The 24,769-nt window shown below is 40.8% G+C and overlaps 1 long non-coding RNA gene across 1 annotated transcript; it reads left to right on the top strand.

The window, feature by feature from the left end:
* The first annotated feature begins 13,896 nt into the window (after positions 1-13,896).
* On the top strand, positions 13,897-17,518 carry LOC122700485. The gene is made up of 3 exons (XR_006342784.1): positions 13,897-14,023; positions 14,741-14,796; positions 17,438-17,518. It is a non-coding gene; the product is annotated as an uncharacterized LOC122700485 (long non-coding RNA).
* The last annotated feature ends 7,251 nt before the right edge of the window (positions 17,519-24,769 follow it).

Genomic DNA, 24,769 nt, shown 5'->3' with positions numbered 1-24,769 from the left:
AGCTATAGGAAGGTGGTGTTAGTGGTAAAGAATCCACCTGCCAATGCAGGAGACACCAGAAACATGTGTTCAATCTCTGAGTCAGAAAATGGCAACACACTCCAGTATCAGTGCCTGGAGAATTCCATGGAGAGAGGAGCCTGGTAGGCTACAGTCTGTGGGGCCGCAAGAGTCAGACACAAATAAGCGTCTGAGCACAGAGGAAGTATAAGGTAGTAATTAACCTAATTAAGGTTAAAATTACTCTCTTAGCAACTTTCAGATATATGATATAATATTGTGAAACTTTGTCACCATGTTGTACATTATATCCTCATAACTGATTTTATCTTACACCTGAAGTTTTGATCGTCTGACCGCGTTTACGCATTTTGCACCCCCATCTTAACAGGATCTTTTTAAGTACTCAACAATTGAATCTAGAATTTTCATGAAAGGTTTAAGTATAAAATAGTTTTAAACTTTTTTAAAGAAGACCAAAGTAAGTTGGAGAGTTTACAGTTACCCTTCTTTATATTAAGTCCTGACACAAAGCTGTCATAATAAAGAATATGTAAGAGAAACAAGACAAAGCCCCAGTGATTCAGAGTAAACAGCATAGAACACACACACATTCACACACATTTACTTACCTGTCTAGTAATCTATATAATATATGATAAATTTTCGTCACCAACCATTGAAGAAAGAATGGACTTATATCAGAAATTAGTGATAAAAATAGCTTACTATATAGAAAAAAATGTTGAATCTCTACATCATACCACATATATCGTGAACTGGACTGGAATTAAAGAACAATTTCAAAAGTAAAACTATAAACTTAATAGAAAAAGTATAGGGAAATACTACAGTAAGTTTGGAGTAGGAAAAAATACTCTTAAATAAGACCTTCAAAGCAGAAGGCATGAGAATAAAGGTAGATTTTAACACATCATTATTAAGGATTTCAGTTCACTGGGAAAAGCTGGCAGAGGGATGACAGAACAGAAGGAAGTACACTTGCAATGTTCAGAGTGGACACTGCTAGTGTTGCTTAGTTATTTCAGTCACGTCCAACTCTGTGTGACCCTATTGACTGCAGCTTGCTGGGATCCTCTGTCCATGTGATTCTCTAGGCAAGTGGACTAGACTGGGTCTCAATGCCCTCCTCCAGGGAATATTCCCAGGGGATTAAACCTGGGTCTCCTGCATTACAGGCAGATTCTTTACCTCAGAGCCACCAAAGAAGCCCAGAGTTGACATTATCCATACATAGATTAGAAAAATGGGCATAGAGGAGAGAAGTCAATTCACTGAAGGGGAAATGCAAGCAGTTACCAGTAAGTGAGGAGATTATTAAAGTCACCAGTCGCCAAAGAATTCCAAAGGGAACACTGTAGCACATTTTATCTGTTGGCATGGCAAAAATTCTAGAGGGACCATGTTATTAGCAAGGCCATGGGGAAACACAACTCTTATGCTCAACTGGTAGGAGTAAAGCTGTGCGGTTGTTCTGGAGAGAAATGTGTCAGTATGCGTTGAAATTAACTGCTTGACTAGCCTATAATTTAACAATCCCTTTTCTGTATATCAACCCCTATGAAACTATTTCTCAAGTCCATGTCAGGACATGTATGAGGTTTTCTGTTCAAACATTTTTTGTGTGTTAGCAGAGAGTTGGAGGCAAACTAAATGTTCATCCTTAAGAGAACGGATGACTATGTAGGGGATATGCCTACAATTATGTATCAAGCAGCAGTTAGAAACTCTAAGATAACTGTATATATGGTAATCTAGCTATAGCTCCGAAGAAGGCAATGGCAACCCACTCCGGTACTCTTGCCTGGAAAATCCCATGGACGGAGAAGCCTGGTAGGCTGCAGTTCATGGGGTTGTGAAGAGTTGGACATGACTGAAGTGACTTAGCAGCAGCAGCAGCTATAGCTCAAGAACGTCTGTTTGAGTAACAAGGAAGCAGAGAGATCTATACATATCAAAATATTTTGTGAATTTGAAAAATTGTATACAAAGCAATACTATGCATTTTTCAAGGATAGTCACATATTCAATGACATTTAACATGACACATTAAAGAAAAATTGGGGTAAGTGTGGAGATATAAAGGAAAATCTGAGAAGGCTTAAGGTAATATTGTTCCTTAAATTGCAAAATGAACTCGACTCTGTACCTGTGAAAAAATACACACATTCACACACAGAAAGAACATTATTTATTCAATAAATACTCACTGAGCACTTGCATGAAGACAAAAAAAATCACCAAAACCTAACCACATAGAAAGAACCATTTTTGACATTTTGTATACCTATGCTGTTTTCTCTACATCCTTTTCGTATTTCTGAATCTTTGACTAACAAAATTTTACTTTTCTGCCAAAACACATTTTCCCTTTTGAATAATACCATTCCTAGTGCTATAAAACTGACTTTTTCCCATCCTAAAAATGACCCATTCTCTTCATTATTATCATTTGCCTTGTATTTCTTGTGTCAAGTCATCATCTTCAAATAATTTACTTTCAGATTCACTTCTAAACCTAGAATGGTCATAATTTCTTCCAAGCTTCCATTTATTTTCTCAGAGGTCACCATCAGTTACTTAATTTTAACCAACTGTTGTTTTCTCTGTTTAAATAAATCAGCATTTATTGTGTATATACCTTGATACGTAGCATGATGACAAGATCTAGGTGCTGAGAATACAGGAAGATTTTAGTACAGTCCTTGTGTTCTGGGAGATTGGGAGATCAGACTCCGATTGGAAAGTAAATGTGGAAATGGAAAATCTTACGTGATGTTCTAATTACAGAGATCAGATATGACCAGATTGCTACTGGAGCTCACGTGGGAACTTTGGGTTCAGGAGAACATTTTGGAGAAGATTCAGTCTGAGTGCTGAAGGGTGAACCAGCTAAATAACGTTAAGGAGTTCTAGACAAGTAGCTGTCAAACATAGCTGCACATTTGGCTTTAAAAGTGCTAATGCCTAGGCTCCACCCCAGACCAATGAAATCACAATGTCTGGGGTAGAAGCTGGGCGTGTATTTGAGGTTCCTCTTGTGATTTGAAGGTGCAGCCAGATCTGAGAACCACAGATCTAGGCTGATAGAGGAACACGAGCAGGGCTAAAAGGCACAGAGTGGTAGGACATGTGGACAGTAAGTGTCAGAGCCTCTAATCCTGGACTGTCTTACTTCAGAGAATGTTTTAACCCCTCATATTGCTGCTTCCACATGACCGCAGTGATGTTAGGACATGTGACATTACGCTGCAGTGAAACAGTTTAGTGGTTTAGAATAATACAGTTTTGTTTGTATTTCTGTTTGCTTCCATGGATGGTCATAGTGGAGGGGTTCTTGCTTCACTTCATTCTTGTCCTGGGACCCAAGCTTGTGAAGCTTTCACAGTTTCAAACCAGTTTCTCTGTCAGGGGAGGGAGAATAGTGAGTTGTACACCAATTTTTACAAACTTCTATCATCTATTGGGAATACTGGGGTAGCTGTAAGGGGTACACATGCATGGCCTCTTGTCTTGGAGGAGTGCTCCACTAAACAAGGTGTTATTTGTTGCTCAACTAACATCCTTTTTTTCTCCTATTAGAACTCTAATACTTATTCAGGAAGCTAGCATATTCCATCCCTTGATCAGAGACCCTAAGTTCCTACCCCAGTTTCAGGGGATGTCCCTGCTTGGTCTAAACCTGTCATAGACATCTCATAAGTTGGATTAGAGAATGGACTGGTAAACTTGTTCTGGATAAGAAGTGACAGAGGAAATCTGCTTAGAAGATCTTCCTTTCCCCAATGAAAGTCACAAAACAATTATGTGAAACTGCTCTGACTCTCCTCTCCCCTTCCAAAGGATGAACTTGATGTCCAGAAGTACCTCAGCCCTGTTGTAACAATGTTGTAGCAAACCAATAGGGTGGAACATAAGGAAAAGAGCCTGGGTCCTTGGTATTTTTTAATCTATAGGTTGCCTATATCCAGATCTCTTGTTGTGAGAGGAAAACCCTCTGTGTGTTTAGGCTTCTGTGAATTGGATTCTCTGTTGCTCACGTTTGAATGGATCCTTAAGTGACTTAACTGACTATTTTGGTGACAAACATAAATACACTCATATTTTTGGTAGAGTTCTTGGTCATTGCTGGTTCACCTCAACCACTTCTGAAGAACTGTACCCCATTCATAGCCCTCACTGCTCAAACTACAAATGGAGTGATTGTATTTTACTCAGTAGGGTCTTTCTTCTCATGGTCATGAATGACCCTGAGGTTCTAACCACAGACCTGCCAGTGAACTACAACCTGAGGTCTGCCATGGGAAATAAGAACTGGAGAGACTGGAGTCCTCTTTCAGGGCTACGGAATTTATAATTGAGAGAATGGGCCACTGAGCTCAGAGCTGAGGTGAGGGTCGCAGAGAGGACTTGGGGGCTGGGATGTGTGATGTGGAGTAGGAGCAAGTTGAGGCTATGAGAAAACTGATGATGAGGAGTGGTTCAGAGAGGAGCAGGAAGAGAAAGGCAGAGCAAATGATGCCTTGAAGATTCCTGATGGGATAGTGATTCCTGACCATGAAGGCCCTCGTCGGGAGTCACCTTTCCCCCGAAACAGTATGAGTGACCCACTGTCCTTGTCCTCAAGTAAGCTGTAACTAATACACTAGAGAGCAAAAGCTACATTGTGAGTTAAACTTTTATCCAATCCCTCTTTCTTTGCGTACATAGTATAAAAGGTAATAATACTTCTTTATAGGTTTATAGTTGGGATTATATGTGAACAACACAGTACTTGGCACATAGCAGCAGCTGGGCGAATATTACCTCCTTTCCATTTCCATAATAATTATGGCTGTGTGGAGCTAGAAAGGACCGCTTGGAAGAAAGACACAAGCAGAGGCTTGATCACATGTATCAGGTTTTGGATGGATGGTAAATTAGTGATCTTTCCCTTGACTTTCATTTCCAGGATTCATGATTCTCCATGCCTCTGAACTAGCCTCTCCCAGTCAACCAGTGTATTTTCTTTACTGTATACTAGTCTCTACAAAAGAATGGATTAAATTATTGATTGTACTCATCGACTCAGATGCTGGACTGGATGGTTCCACAAAGGAAGGGCTATTGAGCAGGCAGCGCCCACTGCAACAGGCCACTCTGTCTTCTGTGCTCTTCCAACACTACTGGAATAGCAGCTACTTGGATAATAATTACCACTTGTGAGGTGTTCACTATTTGCCTGGTAATCTGTCGAATGCTTTTCAAGGACCTTGTCATTTAGTACTCACAGCAATCCAAGAAGTAGGTATTATTATCTGCATTTTATACAGGGATTATTGTGCACAGAGAGGTTAAGTAAATTGCTCATATCCACACAGCTCATGGGTGGTCAAGATGGAATCCAGGCAGACTGATTTTTCATCCCATAGGAAATCACAAAGTACAGAAGCAATGCAAGGGTCACAGATGAGAGGAAGCTTGCTGAGGGGATCCTCATGGTTGATGATAAGCAGGAGAGCATACCCTTCTCCTCCTATTAAAAGAGCCCATAAAAACAGGCCCCTTCTCAGGTTAAAGTCATTTCCTGATCTCAAGAGTCATAGACTGTATAAGTTGGAAGAGATTTAGAGATCTTACAACCAGTCAGTTATTGAAAATTCTCCAAAATGTGAGATTTTCTTTTTTTAAAAATAAGATATACTCTCAGGTTCAATTATAATATTCAAAATATAGAACTCAACAATACTTCAATTAAAGGAAAAAATGATGAGTTCCTCTATGCTCTCCTAACACAGTCCATACCACTTCATATGGCTTTTCAGGCCCTTGGTGTCCTGACCCCAGCCTGTGTTCCAGTCTCTTCACTTGGCACTTCTACTTCTTTCTGATTTCAAGTCCAACCATAATGACAAACTCACAGCCATCAGTTGTAATACTTGGACCACTATATGATCTCTTTGTTGCTTTACCCATAGCTCTGTTTTATATTTTTAGCTCTTTATTTTGTACAAAACATTTAAGTTCTACTTTTATTTTTAAATAGTATAATACAGATATTGAATGGTTTAAATACTATTATGAATACCTGAAACCTGAAATTCTCTAGTTCGTCTGAGGTGCCTTGCAGCTATCACCACTGATAAGCTCCTCCTTCTATCTGAAATTCCTTCTACCCCCGCCCCAGTCCTCTCCAATGTCCTTCTGGTCTAGACTTAGAAAATATTCTTGACTCTCCTTCCACCTTTGAGACTGGGCTAGGATTCTTTCCTACCACTCCCAGTGTTCTGTCCTTTCCCTGTCACATGTTATCACAATGAGCTCTGTTGTCTGTTAACTTGCTTGTCTCCCACTAGCAAGCACTAGCCTGTGAGCTTATTGAAGACAAGAATGGCTGGGTTAACACTGCACCCTGGCACAAAGCAGGAACTCAATATATAGTTCAGAGGTTGAGAATTCTTTACTGTTGAGACAAGATAGTAAACATTTTTGGCTGTACGGGCCATGTTTTATCTGTTGGATTTACTCAACTGTGTGTACAGGCTTAGGTGCATCACGACATGTGGGATCTTCCTGGCCTAGGGATCAAACCTATGTCTCCTGCATTGGCAGGTGGATTCTTTACCACTCAGTCACCAAGGGAAACCCTGGACTGTCTTCATTTTTGATGACCTTGAAAGTTTTGAGAAACATTTGTCAGATGCTTTGTAGAACACCCCTCAATTTGGTTGTATCTGATGGTGTGTTCTAGGGGGAGATTGCAGAAATAAAGCTCCGTTTACCTTACATCTCTCAAATGTCAACACCTCTGTTGACATTGATCTTGACCGTCTGCCTCTGGCAGTGTTTGCCAGGTTTCTCCACTGTAAAGTTAGTATGTTCTTCTCCCTCTTCCTGCAGAACTTGTTGGGAAGAAAATCACTGTGCCCAGCCCACATTTGAGGAGGAGGGGAGTTTTGCTTCACCTCTTTGAGGAGGGAGTATTTACATCAATTATTTGGTACTCTTCTGTGTAGTAGATTTGTCTCTTCTCCCCCACATATGTATTGATTCAATTATTTATCAATATGGACTCATAGTACACATTGTCTACTAAGGATTATAATGCAGTACTACTTTATTTTGTTGTTCAGACCATTCTAGTTCTGGTCACGGGGAACTCTTCCTATTGTCTCCTCTGTCCCTTTAATAATCCTATTGTTAAATTATGGATTTTTTTTTAAACATTTCCTACTTCCTAGTACTGCAAGATGCTCTGGAGACTTTTAATATTTTTTTCCTTATGTCTGAAATTCTTACATTTCACGATAACATACTACTCTTGTGCAGTCCTTTTTATTCATGCAGGCTTCCCTCAGAGCTCAGTTGGTAAAGAATCTGGTTCAATTCCTGGCTTGGGAAGACCCGCTGGAGAAGGGATAGGCTACCCATTCCAGTATTCTGGCCTGGATAATTCCATGGACTATACAGTCCATGGGGTCACAAAGAGTCAGACATGACTGAGCGACTTTCACTTTCACTTTTTATTCATGAAATTTAGCATTTGGTTGGCCATCCCAGTCTGTAGACTCATGTCTTTTGGGTATTAGAATTAAGAAAAATATTTCTTTAACAATTTCCTCTTCTATATTTTCTATTTTAATATTTGGAACACCCCTAGCCATTTGGCTTTATAGATGGGTTATATTTTCTAGAAAATTTCCTTTATTTTTCAAACATTCCATAAAATTTGGGGATAAGTACAAACATTTTAATTTCTAAGAGTTCTTTCTTTTTCTAAGTTAACTTTTTCTTTTTTATTTTTAAAATTTATTTTTAATTGGATGATAACTGCTTTATAATGTTGTGTTGGCTTCTGCCATATAACAATGTTAATCCTTCATATATATACATATGTTCCTCCCTCTTGAACCCCTTCCCCACTTCCCATCCCACCCTTCTAGGTTGTCACCGAGCACAGGTTTGATTTCCCTGTGTTATATACATCAATTTCCCGCTAGCTATCTATTTTACATATGGTGTTGAACATGTTTCAATGCTACTCTCTTGATTCATCCTACTCTCTGTTTCTCTTGTAGTGTTCACAAGACTGTTCTTTATGTCTGGATCTCCTGCCCCTCAAATAGGTTCATCAGTACCATTTTTCTAGGTTCTGTGCATTTGTGTTTAATATATGATGTTTGTTTTTCTTTTTCTGACTTAATTTCACTTTGTATAACTGGCTCTAGGTTATAGTTTCTCTGTTCCTTCTCTTTTTTTTCTTGGATGAGACTAGTTTTGGGTTGTTTCTCTGTCTGCTTGGTTTCTTCTACTCCCTCTACTGTTTTTTATCTTTTTCATACTGAGTATTTTCCTGAAAAGTCTGGAGATCCTTGGTTGTCTGTTCATATCTTAAAAGTGATGGCCTAAACACTAATTAGGACAGATGCATGCATGACTGAGATTCATGCTCTGATGACTATTGAAGTGAGATTGGATGATATTGTTGGGGGGCAAAGAAATCTCAGTATCTTTGAATGTTTTATTCTGACCATTCAGTTTATTCAGAGAATATATTCGCCAGGTTCCTGGAAATGAGGTGGGAAAGGATCCCACAATTTAGTGAGCATTCAGTGGAAAGATTTTCTTGGAATCACTCTATTACCATCCTTTCCCCCCTGTTCTGGCTTCTCTGAGTCCAAACTTCACCCAAGATTTCTATTTTCACTAATCTTGAAGTGTGAGAAATTTGAAGGGTTAAGGTTCATTTGGTTGGTTACAATCAAAAGAGATTTTTTTTTAAATGCTGGAACTTTTGTGCATTCTTATCCAATAGCAAAGAAAAGCAATGTGAAAGAATGCTCAAGCTACCATACAATTGCACTCATTTCACATGCTAGCAAAGTAATACTGAAAATCCTTCAAGTTATGCTTCAACAGTATGTGACTGAGAACTTCCAGATGTCCAAGCTGTATTTCAAAAAGGCAGAGGAACTAGAAATCAAATTGACAACATCCATTGGATCATAGAAAAAGCAAGGGAAATTGAGAAAACCATATACTTCTGCTTCATTGACTACACTAAAACCTATGACTGTCTGGATCACAACAAACTGGGGACAATTCTTAAAGAGATGGGAATACCAGGCCACCTTACCTGCTTTCTGAGAAACCTGTGTGCAGGTCAAGAAGCAACAGTTAGAACCATACATGGAACAATAGACTGGATCAAAATTGGGAAAGGAATACATCAAGGCTGTATATTGTCACCCTGCTCATTTAATTTACATGCAGAGTACATCGTGTGAAATGTTGGGCTGGATTAAGCACAAGCTGTAATCAAGATTGCCAGGAGAAATATCAACAACCACAGATATATGCAGATGTTACCACTCTAATGGCAGATAGTGAAGAGGAACAAAAAGGCCTCAGTTCAGTTCAGTTCAGTCACTCAGTCGTGTCTGACTCTTTGCGGCCCCTCGCAGCATGCCAGGCCTCCCTGTCCATCACCAATTCCTGGAGTTTACCCAAATTCATTTCCATTGAGTCAGTGATGCCATCCAACTATCTCATCCTCTGTCGTCCCCTTCTCCTCCTGCCTTCAATCTTTCCCAGCATCAGGGTCTTTTCAAATAAGTCAGCTTTTTGCATCAGGTGGCCAAAGTATTGGAGTTTCAGCTTCAGCATCAGTCCTTCCAATGAACACCCAGGACTGATCTCCTTTAGGATGGACTGGTTGGATCTCCTTGCAGTGCAAGGGACTCTCAAGAGTCTTCTCCAACACCACAGTTCAAAAGCATCAATTTTTCGGTGCTCAGCTTTCTTTATAGTCCAACTCTCACATCCATACATGACCACTGGAAAAACCACAGCCTTGACTATACGGACCTTTGTTGGCAAAGTAATGTCTCTGCTTTTTAATATGCTGTCTAGGTTGGTCAAACTTTCCTTCCAAGGAAAGAGCCTCTTGATGAGCGTGAAAGAGGAGAGTAAAAAAGTTGGCTTAAAACTCAACATTCAAAACATGAATATCATGGCATCCCGCCCTATCACTTCATGGCAAATAAATGGGGAAAAAGTGGGAAAAGTGGTAGATTTTCTTTTGGGGGGCTCCAAAACCACTGCAGATGGTGACTGCAGCCATGAATATAAAGACACTAGCTCCTTGTAAGAAGCTATGACAAAATTAGCCAGAGTATTAAAAAGCAGAGACATAACTTTGTCAACAAAGATTCATATAGTCAAAGCTATGGTTTTTCTAGCAGTTATGTACAGATGTATGTGTTGGACCATAAAGAAGCCTGAGCACCAAAGAATGGATGCTTTCAAATTCTGGTGCTGGAGAAGACTGGTTTGCTGTTGCTAGACAGAAAAGAGATCAAACCTGTCAATCCTAAAGGAAATCAACCTTGAATATTCATTAGAAGGACTAATGCTGAAGCTGAATCTCCAATACTTTGGCCACCTGATGTAAGAGCTGACTCATTGGAAAAGACCCTGATGCTGGGAAAGACTGAGGGCAGGAGGAGAAGGCAATGACAGAGGATGAGATAGTTAAATGGCATTACCAATTCAATGGACATGAGTTTGAGCAAACTCTGGGTGATAATGAAAGACAGGGAAGCCTGGCATGCTGCAGTCCATGGGATCACAAAGTGTCTGACATGACTTAGCAGCTGAACAAATTCCTTCTCTATAGCTAGATAGGAGCTGCCACTGATATACTTGGTCTCATGGTGCATTGCCCTAAGGGTCACAGATCAAAGGAATATATAATGATTGAAATCAGGAGCTTTGGGATCAGAAAGTCCTGGCTCGAGTTCTGTTTCTGAAAATTTTGCTATGAATGCCAATTACTTGGCTCTCTTAAGCATTAGCTTCTGCATCTAATAAATGAGAAAGCAGTATTATCTCTTTCTTAGGGTTGTGAGAATTAAATAATACTTCCATATCATGTACTAGAGTGCCAGGCATGTAATTAAGCATTCAATAACTAATGATGATGAGATAAATATGCTTTAGAAAATACATCTGATTGGTGAGCATTGATTTGATTCCTCACCTAACTGATTCTGTGGTTGTGGATATATTGTTGAATCCATAGAATCCAGAGGGTTAGAAATATCGTGAGATTTAAGCCCTGAAATCTGGTTCATGAATTGTATTATATGTTCTTCCCCATTAAGCTGTTTCACTAAAAAATGGTGGGAATGGGCCCAGACCTTGGGCTTGTTTGTTACCTGAGGCTGCCTAGTAGCTATCACCATATGCTTCCTCTATTGAACCTCTTCTTTCTTTGCTCAAAAAAAATCTAATGGTGTTTTTGGCTTATGGGATGGTCGATGGCAGCAGTGCTTTTATTTCTCTATTATCAGGTCAAAGGGCCCAAGGGCCTGGGTGAGGGAGAACTCGGGATGATAGAAGACCTAAATTCCCACCTGACTTCTTTTTGGTTGTCATGAGCAGTCTGTGTGTGAACTCCTGCCAGTGGGGAGAGTTAATTGCATTCGATTATGAGCTGGATGGTAGCCAGGAAGACCATGGCTGATGCAGTTTGCGAGTGTGCACATGCACAGTGTAGGTTCTCACGTACATGTGGAAAACCTGCTACACGAGTGGACAAGTGCACATCCACACCACTCTACGTGTCTGTTACACATAATAATAACCAGGAGAAAATTGCTTAGCACATTTCATCATACATCCCAGATTGAGGAAGGCCATTCAGGATGGGGAAAGGGAAGATAATGAGGCAAAAAGAGAAATGAAACTTCAAGGTTCTGCCCTGTCAGCATTAACACGAGTGTAAGAAATGGAATTTGGACAGACAAACAGACTCCTGGGGCCTGCCAACAGTCCAAATGTTCTAAAGGCCTCTGATTCTCTGGCTGGTAATTGAACTCAGGCAGCTTTATTTGAGTAAGAGTTCTCAGTCCTCCCATCAGGAGTCCCTGGAGGCTTGGCTCCCTGTGATGAATTTCCATGGATGATCTGTAACACAGAAGCTCACTGCACTCCTGCATCCACTCACTCCACTTTGGAGCCACTCTCTCTCTTTGTGACTCAGGGTTTTTCCTGAGACTTGTTTGGGAATTTTCAGTTCAGTTCAGTTAAGTCGCTCAGTCATGTCTGACTCTTTGCCACCCCATGGACTACAGCCCTCCAGGCCTCGCTGTCCATCACCAGCTACAGGAGTTTACTCAAACTCATGTCCATTAAGTCAGTGATGCCATCCAACCATCTCATCCTCTGTTGTCCCCTTCTCCTCACATCTTCAATCTTTCCGAGCATCAAGGTCTTTTCCAACAAAGTTCTTCACATCAGGTGGCCTAAGTATTGGAGTTCAGCTTCAGCATCAGTCCTTCCAATGAATATTCAGGACTGACTTCCTTTAGGATGGACTGGTTGGATCTCCTTGCAGTCCAAGGGACTCTCAAGAGTCTTATCCAATACCACAGTTCAAAAGCATCCATTCTTTGGCACTCAGCTTTCTTTATAGTCCAACTCTCACATCTATACCTGACTACTAGAAAAACCATAGCTTTTACTAGACGGACTTTTGTTGGCAAAGTAATGTCTCTGCTTTTTAATATGTTGTCTTGGTTGGTCATAAATTTTCTTCCAAGGAGCAAACATCTTTTAACTTCATGGTTGCAGTCACCATCTGCAGTGATTTTGGAGCCCCCCAAAATAAAGTCTGTCACTGCTTCTACTTTTCCCCCATCTATTTACCATGAAGTGATGGGACCAAGATGCCATGATCTTAGTTTTCTGAATGTTGAGTTTTAAGCCAACTTTTTCACTCTCCTCTTTCACTTTCATCAAGAGGCTCTTTAATTCTTTGCTTTCTGCCATAAAGGTGGTATCATCTGCATATCTGAGGTTATTAATATTTCTCCCAGCAATCTTGATTCCAGCTTGTGCTTCATCCAGCCCAGCGTTTCTCATGATATACTCTGCATATAAGTTAAATAAACAGGGTGACAATATACAGTCTTGACATACTCATTTCCCTATTTGGAACCAGTCTGTTGTTTCATGTCCAGTTCTAACTGTTGCTTCCTGACCTGCATACAGATTTCTCAGGAACCAGGTCAGGTGGTCTGGAATTCCCATCTCATTAAGAATTTTCTACAGTTTGTTGTGATTCACACAGTCAAAGGCTTTGGCATAGTTAATAAAGCAGAAGTAGATGTTTTTCTGAAACTCTCTTGCTTTTTTGATGATCCAGCAGATGTTGGCAATTTGATCTCTGGTTCCTCTGCCTTTTCTAAATCCAGCTTGAACATCTGGAAGTTCACAGTTCATGTACTGTTGAAACCTGGCTTGGAGAATTTTGAGAATTACTTTGCTAGCGTGTGAGCTGAGTGCAACTGTGTGGTAGTTTGAGCTTTCTTTGGCATTGCCCTTCTTTGGAGTTGGAATGAAAACTGACCTTTTCCAGTCCTGTGGCCACTGCTGAGTTTTCCAAATTTGCTGGCATATTGCATGCAGCACTTTCACAGCATCATCTTTTAGGATTTGAACGAGCTCTATGGGAATTCCATCACCTCCACTAACTTTGTTTGTAGTGATGCTTCCTAAGGCCCACTTGACTTCGCATTCCAGGATGTCTGGCTCTAGGTGAGTGATCATACCATGTGGTTACCTGGGAACTTTAGGGTGGTGATATTTATGTCCATATCAGAGATGGTAATTTAAGACACAGAGATGAGGGGTCAGATAACATGGAGAAAAGAAATGTCCTTGGCAGTTGTTACCAGCAGAGTGTTCTAGCAGAGGAATTTGTTCTGCTAAGAGCTCTTACTATAATCTTTATTTTCTCTTTATTTATAGGAATTTTTGCTTGCTTCTTGGTTTGTTTTATTTTCCCAGAGGTCAGGATTCAAGGTGAGCTTTATATTTTCTTTAGGATAACACAAATGTACACACTCCGTGTGGACCAGTACAGACCCCCACATCCTGATGCTATAGGGTGAGATACTCTTGGCTGAGCTGAAGTCACATCTTGGTTATTATCCTTTGACGACTATGGCCCTTCCAGGTAAGAAAGGAGGAACCTATATAAGACCAGTTTTAACAATCCATGACCCTAGGACTAGACAGTATCTAATGTCTCTTGCAGTTTAAACAGTTCATAGTTTCTGCATATGAAACTTTCAGATGTGCTGTATGAGAAAACACCTGTATTCCAAGAAAAATTAGCCTTTGTCCTACTGTTCTCTCTGCCTTTCTTTCCTCTATAACTCTCTGCATCCCGAGGTTTCCACCTAAGTCAGGCTTTTCCTGACCACCCTTAGTCTCCAGACTGGTTTAAATGTTTTTGCTGTGAGTTCCTGTCCTCCTTGGAGGCCCCCACTTTAGAGAACTTGTTGCCCCATAGTAATTACTCCTTTAACTACCTCTCTTCCAAGACACCCTATGGGAGTCAATAGAATGAAAGCAGTTCTTGTCCCTTTTTTTTACCATTGTTTTTCCTGGTCTATATATTGTTCTTGAGCTGGAGGCATGAAGGGTTTGGTGATGCAGATAGTTGCTATGACCACCTTTCCCGCTGTTGGCTGGACACTGATTAAATGGGCATCTCTAACTCTACCTGAAGAAGGCAGCGCCTGTTTTTATTTGGTGCTTTTTCTAAAAGACGGGTTTTGAAGTCAGTGACTACTCAGACTCATCAAGCATCAGAGGTGAGAGTGCTCTTGAATGATGTCAAATTAGCCTGCACCAGGGACTGAGGATCCTTTGTCTTTCTCCCCAACAGGACTGGCATCTCAGGAGGCAAGGTCTTGCTAGCCATATGTGTAATAAGCTTCTCAGGTGAGTCTCATACACTCTAAAATGTAAGAAGAACTGATGTGAATGCTTCCAATAAGAGAACTTTCATAAGCATTATGTATTTTTCTCTCAAAGCAACTTTGTGAGATAGAAGGTATTATTTGGATTTGATGAAGATAAATGATGCCAATCCAAGTCTTTGCTTTTCATGCCTGATATAACCAGCTAGTAATATTATTTTATAAAATACTGGTTGACTTCAATACTGTATGACGCCTTCAATATTCTATGAGTTCTAAGTTCAGTTGAAACTGATGATAAGTTTCTGGTCCATTAGAGTTAATGGAAATTTGGCATATTTAAGAAAGGGTGGTATATGTAGTAATGCTAATTCAGATGTTTAGGGGGTGAGTGGTTTTGACATGAATCAATCTTTAATATCTGAAAGAGACTACATTTTCACCCTATATTATAATCTTTGAGCTTGTTTTTTTTAGATTTTGATTTTGATTGTTGAAAGAACACCAAGAATAAGTTCAACTATCTTCACACATTATCAACTATACAACAAACTATTGATAACTATGGGTACAATGTGTGCAGTAAATTACTAGAGCTTATTCATCTTGCTTAACTTAAATGTTATATTTAGACTCACTTTTAATGGGCTTGTTCATTTACTCATTAATGTGGTGTTTTGGGAATACTTACTAATCTACAGGACACTTACTATCTATTATCTACCAGTATCCTGTAGATTAGTAGATTAGTGTCCTGTAGATTAGTAACAGAGAACAACATAAATTTCAGCTTTTTGCTCATGGAGCTTATAGTGTACTAGGAGAAACAGGCATAAAATAATAATTTGTCACTTTCAAAGATGACTCTAGCCACTCTGTGAAGAATAAGTTGGATAGGCCAAGACTAGAATTAAGAAAACCAATTTTCATGAACATTTAAAGGTCCAAACTGTGGACCAGATGAGGCAGCTAAAACACAGAGAAATTGAGGGATGCCAACTATACCTGTGGTGTTTCCCTCTTCCTCCATCTCCACTTGGTACCAGACATACATATCTTCTATTGGTTATAGCCCCTACAACCACTCACACCCAACTACCACCACCGCCGAGATCATGCCCACAGCTGTGTTCCCAAAAACAGTCATGACTACACCTCACAACCACAAAACCACTTCAGAGGAGAACTACAGCTGCGCTCGCAGCCATGGCCTCCACATGCTTTCTGACAGCATCAGGCTCCCTTCTCGAGGAAGAGGTGACACAGCTGACCCTTGAGGCTTCCACCGAAGGGCCCATTCTCCCCGCAGGTACCTGGCTCACCTGGCCATTCTTTTCCTTCTGCTGTTCAGATGTATCTTGAATCCCTTGGAAGAAGTTTCTCCTACTGAATAGGGCAGCTCAGCAACTTGCTCTAGGGTCTATGTGTGTACGTATATGTGTACGAATTTGCCAGGGCTGTCATAACAAACACCACAGACTGGGCCACTTAAACAACAAAAGTTTACTTCTCACAATTCTGGAGGCAAGAAGTCTGAAACCAAGGGGTCAGCAGGATTGGTTTCTTCTGAGGCCTTTCTCCTTGATGTCTGCCTTCTCCCTGTGTCTTCATGTGATCTTTCTCCTTTGTGTGTCTTTGTTCTGATTTCCTCTTTTTGTGAGAACATCAGTCATATTCAAGTAGAGCCCATCCATATAACATCATTTTTACCTTAATTATCCCTTTTAATGTGCAGTCTCCAAATATAGTCACATTCAAGGTCCTAGGTGTCAGGGCTTGAACAAATGAATTTGTGGGTGGGGGCCACACAATTCATTACACAACTCTGTGTCTGTGTGTGCGTAGTTTCATTAAATTGTTCTTTTACATTTCTTTATGGTTTCCTTTTGTTTGTTGCTATTTTTTTTAACCTTTGTACTTTTGAAAAGTCAGCATTTTGGGTTCTCCAGTTGCTCTCCCTCCAGGAGACTTGGAGATACTAGTAAAGAACCAGGAAATGTTACCCTCGGTCAGAAGAGTTCCATCCTGCCAGGGCTCAACTGTTTACTTAGGCATTAGAGGAAAGACCTCTAGATGCCTTAAAATATCCCTTGATGAACTGATTCTACTTGTCTTTTTTCTTTCTTCCTTTCTCTCCCTCCCCTTCTCCCTCTCTGTCTCTCTCTATTCTTCCTCTGTCCCTCCCTTCCTCCTGAAACCTTCTTAATACTCTATCTTGGAACTCTCACTGAGTCACTAGCTCCATTAATTATGAGGACTTACCAGAGCTCCCACCATCTTTCAACCTCTGATTCTGAGGTAAGATTTTCAGAAAAGAATCATGAGATAGCTTGAAGACTTAGGCATTTTGGCTGCCTCAATAGGGGCTGGATTAATTTAAACAACTTTATAGTGTTGAATTGGATAATTCCATTATACTATGAGTAGTGACCTAAGGTCCAATTTTTATATGTAAATTTTATTCCTTTGGTCTTTAAAATCATCATCTTAGAATACAACATTTGCAGTTTTTCACCTAGATTCTAAAAATTACTTAAAATCATTGGGAAAAAAATTAAAGTAAACATTGAAAAGTAAAAAGACAACTATAAAAATAGTTCCAAATCCCACCACTCAGCACAAATACTTTTTAACTGCGTTTATCAAACTTTTCTCTCATCCAGGATCAGAAAGTGTCCTCTCCAGGACCTCTCAGAGAAGCACAGAGGCGATTTCGGGAGACACTGCCTTGCTCACATCCAAGGGTACGTGGATGTGGTTCTCTTTCTTTCCTCTCCCCTTGGATTGAGGGGAAACACTGAACAGAGTGTCACGAGTCAGATGACTAGGGATGACTGTTGGGTCCTGTGAGCCATGAAGCCCTCCTGGGACACACTGGTGTCAAGACAGTGTCTGTGGCTTATTCCTCCTTGTGGATTTTAGAGAGTGAGGGAGACCATTGACTTGATTCATTTGTGCAGTTCTCCATGGTAGATCATCTCTAGAATATTTGCCTGTCCACTCTAGGCTGGGTGGAGCTCGGCTATCTCATCCCATTTCCAAATATACTGGTCTTCTTCCTTGAAGCCCCAGAGGGTGAACTCACTAGACCCCTGGACTCTGATAGTAGAAGGAGCGTTCTTTCATTCATTTGTCCTTTCCTCCCTCTAGCCAGACTTTTTTAGGTGTTTACTAGGGTCCAGGGGCAGAGAATATCCTGAAAATAATTTAAATCCTTGGAGGTGCTAGAGGGGACTGCCTGGGTTTGATTATCAGCTGCTACTACTTTCCCCTAGGGGTCTCTGGCCTCTGTTGTGTAACCTCACGCATACAAAATTTAGATGAGTGCCTGGCTAGCTAGTAGACATACAAAAGGTAGTTGTTACCTTAGTGAAGCTTATATTCAGGAAGAGGAAAACAGACTTCCATGAGGTAAGTAAATCAATGCTTGTGAGAGTAGAATGTAGGGGGGCAGTGAAGTAGAATGGTTCATGTGTGTTCTGGTGTCCACTGCATGATGCCTCTTCTCTGCTGTGATTTTGGCAAAGTTCCTTAATCTCTCTGTGCCTTGGCTTCCTCACTGGTCAAATGGGAATAATGAAACCCCAGTCCTTATCTCTTTCTGGGGATTAAATGAGAGAATGCATGTAGATCACATAGAACACTGTCTGCCATGTACTAAATAAAAGGTTTACTCAGTAAACCTTTGCTCTTCTTTTTTTTTTATGACAGAAGTCAGTTTAGGGCAACTGTGGGGCCCCCCAGATAGGAATACAGCCATTTACCTAAGTTTGCTTTCTCTTTTCCTTTTTTTCCCCCAGTGTCTAGAGTTTGGGTTCTGCAGTTGAAATCCCAGACTTTGATGCAGGAAGTGAATGACTTGGTGACTTCTGAGTCAGGAGATAAGGGGACTGTGCTGCTGTGAGGGATTTGCCTTTGGCCATGGGAATAGTCTGTCACCTGCCTGCTTGTCTAGGATTCTGCTTTTTGGGTAGCACTGTGGTCACAGCCTATATCCTCCTGCAAGTTGGGATAAGAGTGAAACAGGCTAAGAACATCAGCGCTGGCTCCTTGCCTTCTCTGCCTCATTTCTGAAACCAGTCTTGGGATTTAAAGCTAGGACTGCTAGTAGGAAAAACCCACATTCATCTTTCAAAATGTTACTAATTTATTTTAAATTATACAGACAGTTCAAAAATATATTTTCGTTAGATAAATGTCTTTAAATGTAGAAATAGCATGCTCTTTGACTCCCTGTCTTTAATCCCAGTTCCTCTCCAGATTAATGATGGACATTAGTTGAAGGTGATGACTGTTCAGATCTTTTCCTAGTCCCTGATGTATGGAGTTATGGAAATATACAGCATTATGTGTAAAGTTCTGAAATATACTTTCAGCCTTCTGCATGTTTATTCACCTAACATTATACATTGGACCACTTTCTTTATTGGTCCATGTCGAGCTTCATCACTATGTTAATTTGCTGTGTAGTCTTTTGTACTTCCCTGGTGGCTCAGAAATAAGGAATCCGCATGCAATGCAGGAAACACAGGAGACACAGTTTCGATCCCTGGGTCAGGAAGCTCCCTTGGAGGAGGAAATGGGTTGCCATTTCCAGTATTCTTGCTGGGAAAAATCCCATGGACAGAGGAGCCTAGCAGGCTACAGTCCAAGGGGTTGCAAAGAGTCAGATAGGACTGAGCCACTGGGCAGGCATGCTGCCTCACCCAGGCCATTTTTTCTTACTATGGATATTTATAGTATCCATTGTCCATTGAGGGGCATTTAGTTGTTCCAAAGCTTCATTCTTAAATAATCTGCACTGAGCATCCTTGTAGGTATCTCTTTAAGTGATTAAGCAAGTGTCTGTCTAGCTAGGACAATGACCAAGAAGGAGAAATGCTAGGTTCAAAGAAATGTGTGCTTTTAAATTTAATATCTTTTATAAAATTTTTCTCCTGATAATTTCATTTCACTTGATAAACCCTGGGAGAGAGAACACTTGTGACCATACCCGTAGGTGGCACTGTTGAAGAGGCGGTCTCTTGGTCCCTTTGTGACATCTACTCAACCAGGGCTTACTGAGCACAGATCATGTGCTGGTGTGGGGTCAACTGTTCTCATGGGCCATGTCATCAATCCCTCTTAGCAATGCTTCTGTCTCTCTTTGACATAGATTTCTCAAGGCTGCATAACTCTTGGTTGCCAGATCCAGGAAGTCTTGCTCTGATTCCATACTTTTAGGTATTATTTTATTTTGCCTTATCCTCCAGTCTGAAATAAAACATTATATTTTTGTCATTGACCTTCTTTTTCCCCCACGGTATTTGTAATGAAACATTTATAATCCATACTGAGGATTTAGGTAGGTGTTAGCTGTTGTATAAGTGTTTTAACATGTATTCTCTTATTTACATCTCACAATGACCTTCTAGCCAGGTGCAAATATTATTCCCACTTTCCAAGTAAAGATATGGAAGATCAAAGAGTTTATTAGAGAAGCTAACACATACTGAAGTCTGTCATTGTTTTAACATTATACATTTTACATATATTAGCTCATTTGGTTTTTGACAAAATATTATGAAATAGATATCATTATCACTTACATTTTAGAATTCATGAGGGTTATACAGCTTGTCTGGTAGATGATAGACCTTGATTTAACTCATGTCTGCTCAATTCTGGTGCCATTCTGACATCATGCCAGTGCCCCTGCCCAGTCTACTCTCTGGAACCACTTATTGAATAAAACTTCATTTGCATAAAAATGCTTTCAGCCTATTCAGAGAACCTGCATGCCTCTGTGGGATTTTTCTTGCTTTGGCTAAATATTCCCAATACCTTCCTAGTTTCTTCATTCAGTTTTTGGGTGGCAAGTGGATGGTTGAAGGCCACTTTAAACATAAACACACACACACACACACACATATATAATTGTGTATGTATAAAAGTCTAGAACTCTTATTAGATTCTCCAAGAATTCTGCAAAGCCCCAAATGATGAGGAACCTAATTCAAACACAAACAAACAGCAATACCAAGAACACAATTTACATTCTCATAGGTTTCCTAGCCCCAGGTAAATGCAGTCTGTTAGGGGAATATGAACTGTTACACCTCAGTTAGATGGGAACTCAGATCATTCCACTGAGCCTGAGGATTAATTTCATTTCTCATTTGGTCACAGGATGTGCGAAATGGTCCCAAATTGTTTCCTACAGACCCAACATCTCTACTGAGTCAGGAGCCTGAAGCCAACATGAGGAGAACCACATGACTAAGTCATTTCCTAAACAAAATCCAGTGGCCTGAGATTAAATTCCCTGTGTTTATGCCTCAGCCTCACTTTTACTACCTCGATAATATCCCAAATCCTTTTTCTCTAGTCCTTTTCCCTCCCAGTCTTCTGGTAGCACTAAATGGAGGTTAAAAGACCTCTGCTGGCAAGTGTAAGTCTCAGCTCCACCATTGTATGCTTTATTTTTTCTTTTAAAATCTCAAGTTCTTGTTCTAAGCTTTTCTAAATATCTTTCCTCAAAATGTACCATGGAGATGATAGTACATGTTTCACAGGGCTATTGACTTAGGAAATGCATGAGGCCAGTGCCTGGTCCATAATTCCTGGTGGTGAATGAGAGCCCTTGGGTGGGACTCCCACCCCCTCTCCTCACTGCATCTCTGCTGCTCTTCCTACTCACACACCTTCATTCTCAGGCCAGGCCGGCTGGGGAGCAAGAGGCCACATCTACCAGATCCCAGCTGACTTAGTTCCTTCCAAGTACACAGACATTTTTTGGTTTTATGATTGTTTTTTTCCACTGTTCATCACACCAGGGGAACAGCTGATGAGTGACAAAATTACAAACTTGAAGAAGTGACAAAAAAAAAAATTCTCATGGTAGTCATACTTGACTCACTATTACAATAAATCTGAGTTTCTGAAAGCTCCACTGACTCCTTTTTACATGGCTCTACAGAACTCTCGGTTTTGTTTCTCTCTAGGTTTTATTCCTCCGGATGGACATCTTTAATCATCTGATGCCCTTCAGTTGTTTTGTCCTTCTCACATCACTCAATAGAGAGGCTCCATTCTATGATTTAGGCTCAGAAACTGGTTTGTTTGTTTTGTTTTGTTTTAAGAGCTATGGTCAAGTATGCCATGCAAGGGCTTCCTGACTTGTATTATTTATTTTATAAGACATCTCAAAGATGGATCTCCTGCTACAGGGCCCTTCTCTACTCTGAATGTGTTTGGTCTGCAGACACCATCTGAAGAAGCCCTACCCAGGCTGGCAAATCCTCACCTCCGCTCTGTGGCTGCCTAGAAATGGAGCTCAGAGACATGGTGTGACTTTCCCAAGATCACACAGCAAAGCAGAGGGAGAGCTGAGACTCATTCCTCGGTTTCAGATGGTTTAAATTTGGGCCCATAGACCCCTGGGGGTGATGTTGTCAGTAGGAAACTGATATTAAATTGAGGCCCAGAAAAGGCCAGTGAGGTGAGAGAGGGCTTGCAGTGAATTAGGGAGACTGCTGAGACCAGAGGCCAGTTCTTCTGATCCCATGTGCAATTACTGTTTGTCCTATGACTGGCAGCAACTATCTCTCAGGAGAGCTCCCTGAGGGCAGGTTTTCCTATCTGCTCCTCAAGTATCAGTATTCACTTTTTCTCAGCCCTGAATTGGATCTTCATGCTCATCAACAGTATGAAGTCCAAGCAGTTTTTAATGCACCCCAAACGTGCATGACTTGGCTGTCAATCTAGGAAAACTGGAAATAAAGTGAACACTGCTCTGATAATAGTCACATTTTTCTTTCCTTGAGGTTCTTACAATAGGTTTTTCTTGGTCTCAGGGTTGGATGGTGGGAAGTGGGCATGGGGAACTTTTAGGAGCATTTGTTCTCTTACATGTCTCTCTGTTTTACAAAACCAGCCGAAAATCCACAGTTTGAGCAAGCTGGCCTTTCCAGCAGATCAAGGGATTCTTAGAGGGAAAAGTGGTTGGAGATGAGATTTTATATCTTTTTCTTGGGACTTCATTTGGATAAATAGAAATATGTAGCATGATACTTGGTAAACACCTTTCAAATCTATGATGCATTAAACATGGCTTACCTGGTTGCTTCTCTATGCAGGGACCACAACATGTCAAATGAGGAAATCTTGACCTCTGTCCATAAAGGTGTGGAATACACAGTCTGGGGTGAGCAAATAACCAGTCAGTGGGCTTTGTTTGGGGGTAGAAGTATGAAGAAGTGCCCTGGGGACCCAAAGAAAGGCGAGAAGGATTCTTTTTTTTTTTTTCCCTCTGACTCTTCGCCAGGACTAAGGAGGTCACTGCTTATCTGCAAGTCTCTACTGAAGGGCCTTTTTCCAGCTTGGGAGCACTTTGGGACCATAGTCAAGGCAAGTCCAAACCCCTGGATTCAACCTTCAACTGGTGATGGATGGGGAGCTGGGAGATAAATGCCCCAGTGCCTTTGTCTGTGAGTTGGAACAATTCTGTCTCCCACCACTCTAAGCAGCCAAGGTGCCTAAGCAGTAACTTGTTAACACAGTTTTCATTGGCTTCCTTCCCTCTCTGTCTCACTTCTTCACTATTTTCCTGGGATGACTTATAAAATAAACTCCTTCCACTCAAATCCTTCTCAGAGTCTGCTACCAGGGAATCTAAACTATGACACTTACCAGAAACATCCTTCTAATTACTGAAAAATATATTTACTCCCTGGAAATGGCAACCCACTCCAGTATTCTTGCCTGAAGAATCTTCATTGACAGAGGAGCCTGGCGAGCTACAGTCCATGGTGTCACAAAAAGTTGGACACAGCTGAAGTGACTTAGTATGCATGAACCCATAAAATTCCTAGCTAATACTATAAACCCTGGATTACCCCATATGGTAGCACTATCTACATGCATGACAATTTTGAGGACTTGAAATACATCTGGTCCAAATTTGAGATGTGCCATAACTATAAGATAAGATACACAATAGATTTCAAAGACAGCAAAAAACATCATTTGTCTCATTAATGATTTTTATATTGTTTACATGTTAATATAGTATTTTGGACACACTTGTGTAAAAATGTCTTACTGATATTATCTTTCTTTTAAAACGGCTACTACAAATTTACCTTTACAGATGTGGTTCACTTTACATTTCTATGGACAGGACTGCTATAACCAACGGCTCTGGCACCACAAATCTCTCACATTCAAGAAAGTGAAAGGTTGTTGCTGAACGATAAGACGCGGGATTCTTGGCCTCCGGAGGAGATGAATTCAATCCAGGGCCAGAGACGAGGCTGGATCGCTCAGAGCTTTTGTGTAATAAAGTTTTATTAAAGTATAAGGGAGATAGAGAAAGCTTCTGAGATAGGCATCAGAAGGGGGCAAAAGAGTACCCTGAGAAGGATTTTAATTGAGATAGGAGGGCCGGGATAATTTCTCTCAAAGATCCTTGAATTGGTTCTTCATGGATGAGAACATTTCATTGAGCAGAGTGAACAGGAGGGGTAACAGTCTGAGCAGAGATAGGGGGACTTATAGGAGCATGGAATCTCTGTGATTGTTTAAGAGTCTAGTTTAATCTAATGGGGACAGGAAACTAGGAGTAGCCTAGGTTCTTAAAGGCTTTGATTGATGGACTGAGGAATTTAGATTTGACCCCAGGGTCCTAAGAAACTGTTCATGTGTTTGGAGAAGGGAATGGCACTTTCAGGTCTGTTTTTGGAGGTATTGTGCTGGCAAGACTGTGGAAGCTGTATTGGAGAGGAGGAGGCCTGGAGGCAGAGAGGCTCCCCAGGAGGCTCCTGCTGTTACTCAGACAGGAGAGGAGTTTACAAGCTAGAGTGACAGCAGCAGTAACAGCAGAGAAGGGACAGAGCCAGAGCCATTAGGACTTGGAATTGAGATGAGCTGGTGACTGGAGTAAGAAGGAAGGATGACTGATTCTCTGCACTTGGGATTGTAGGTGATGTGATGGTTTCACTGGTAAAGGAACCCCA

Source organism: Cervus elaphus, chromosome 9 (assembly GCF_910594005.1).
Source record: "Cervus elaphus chromosome 9, mCerEla1.1, whole genome shotgun sequence".
NCBI lineage: Eukaryota > Metazoa > Chordata > Mammalia > Artiodactyla > Cervidae > Cervus > Cervus elaphus.
The sequence above is the reverse complement of the archived record's forward strand: the minus strand, read 5'-3'. Positions and strand labels throughout refer to the sequence as shown.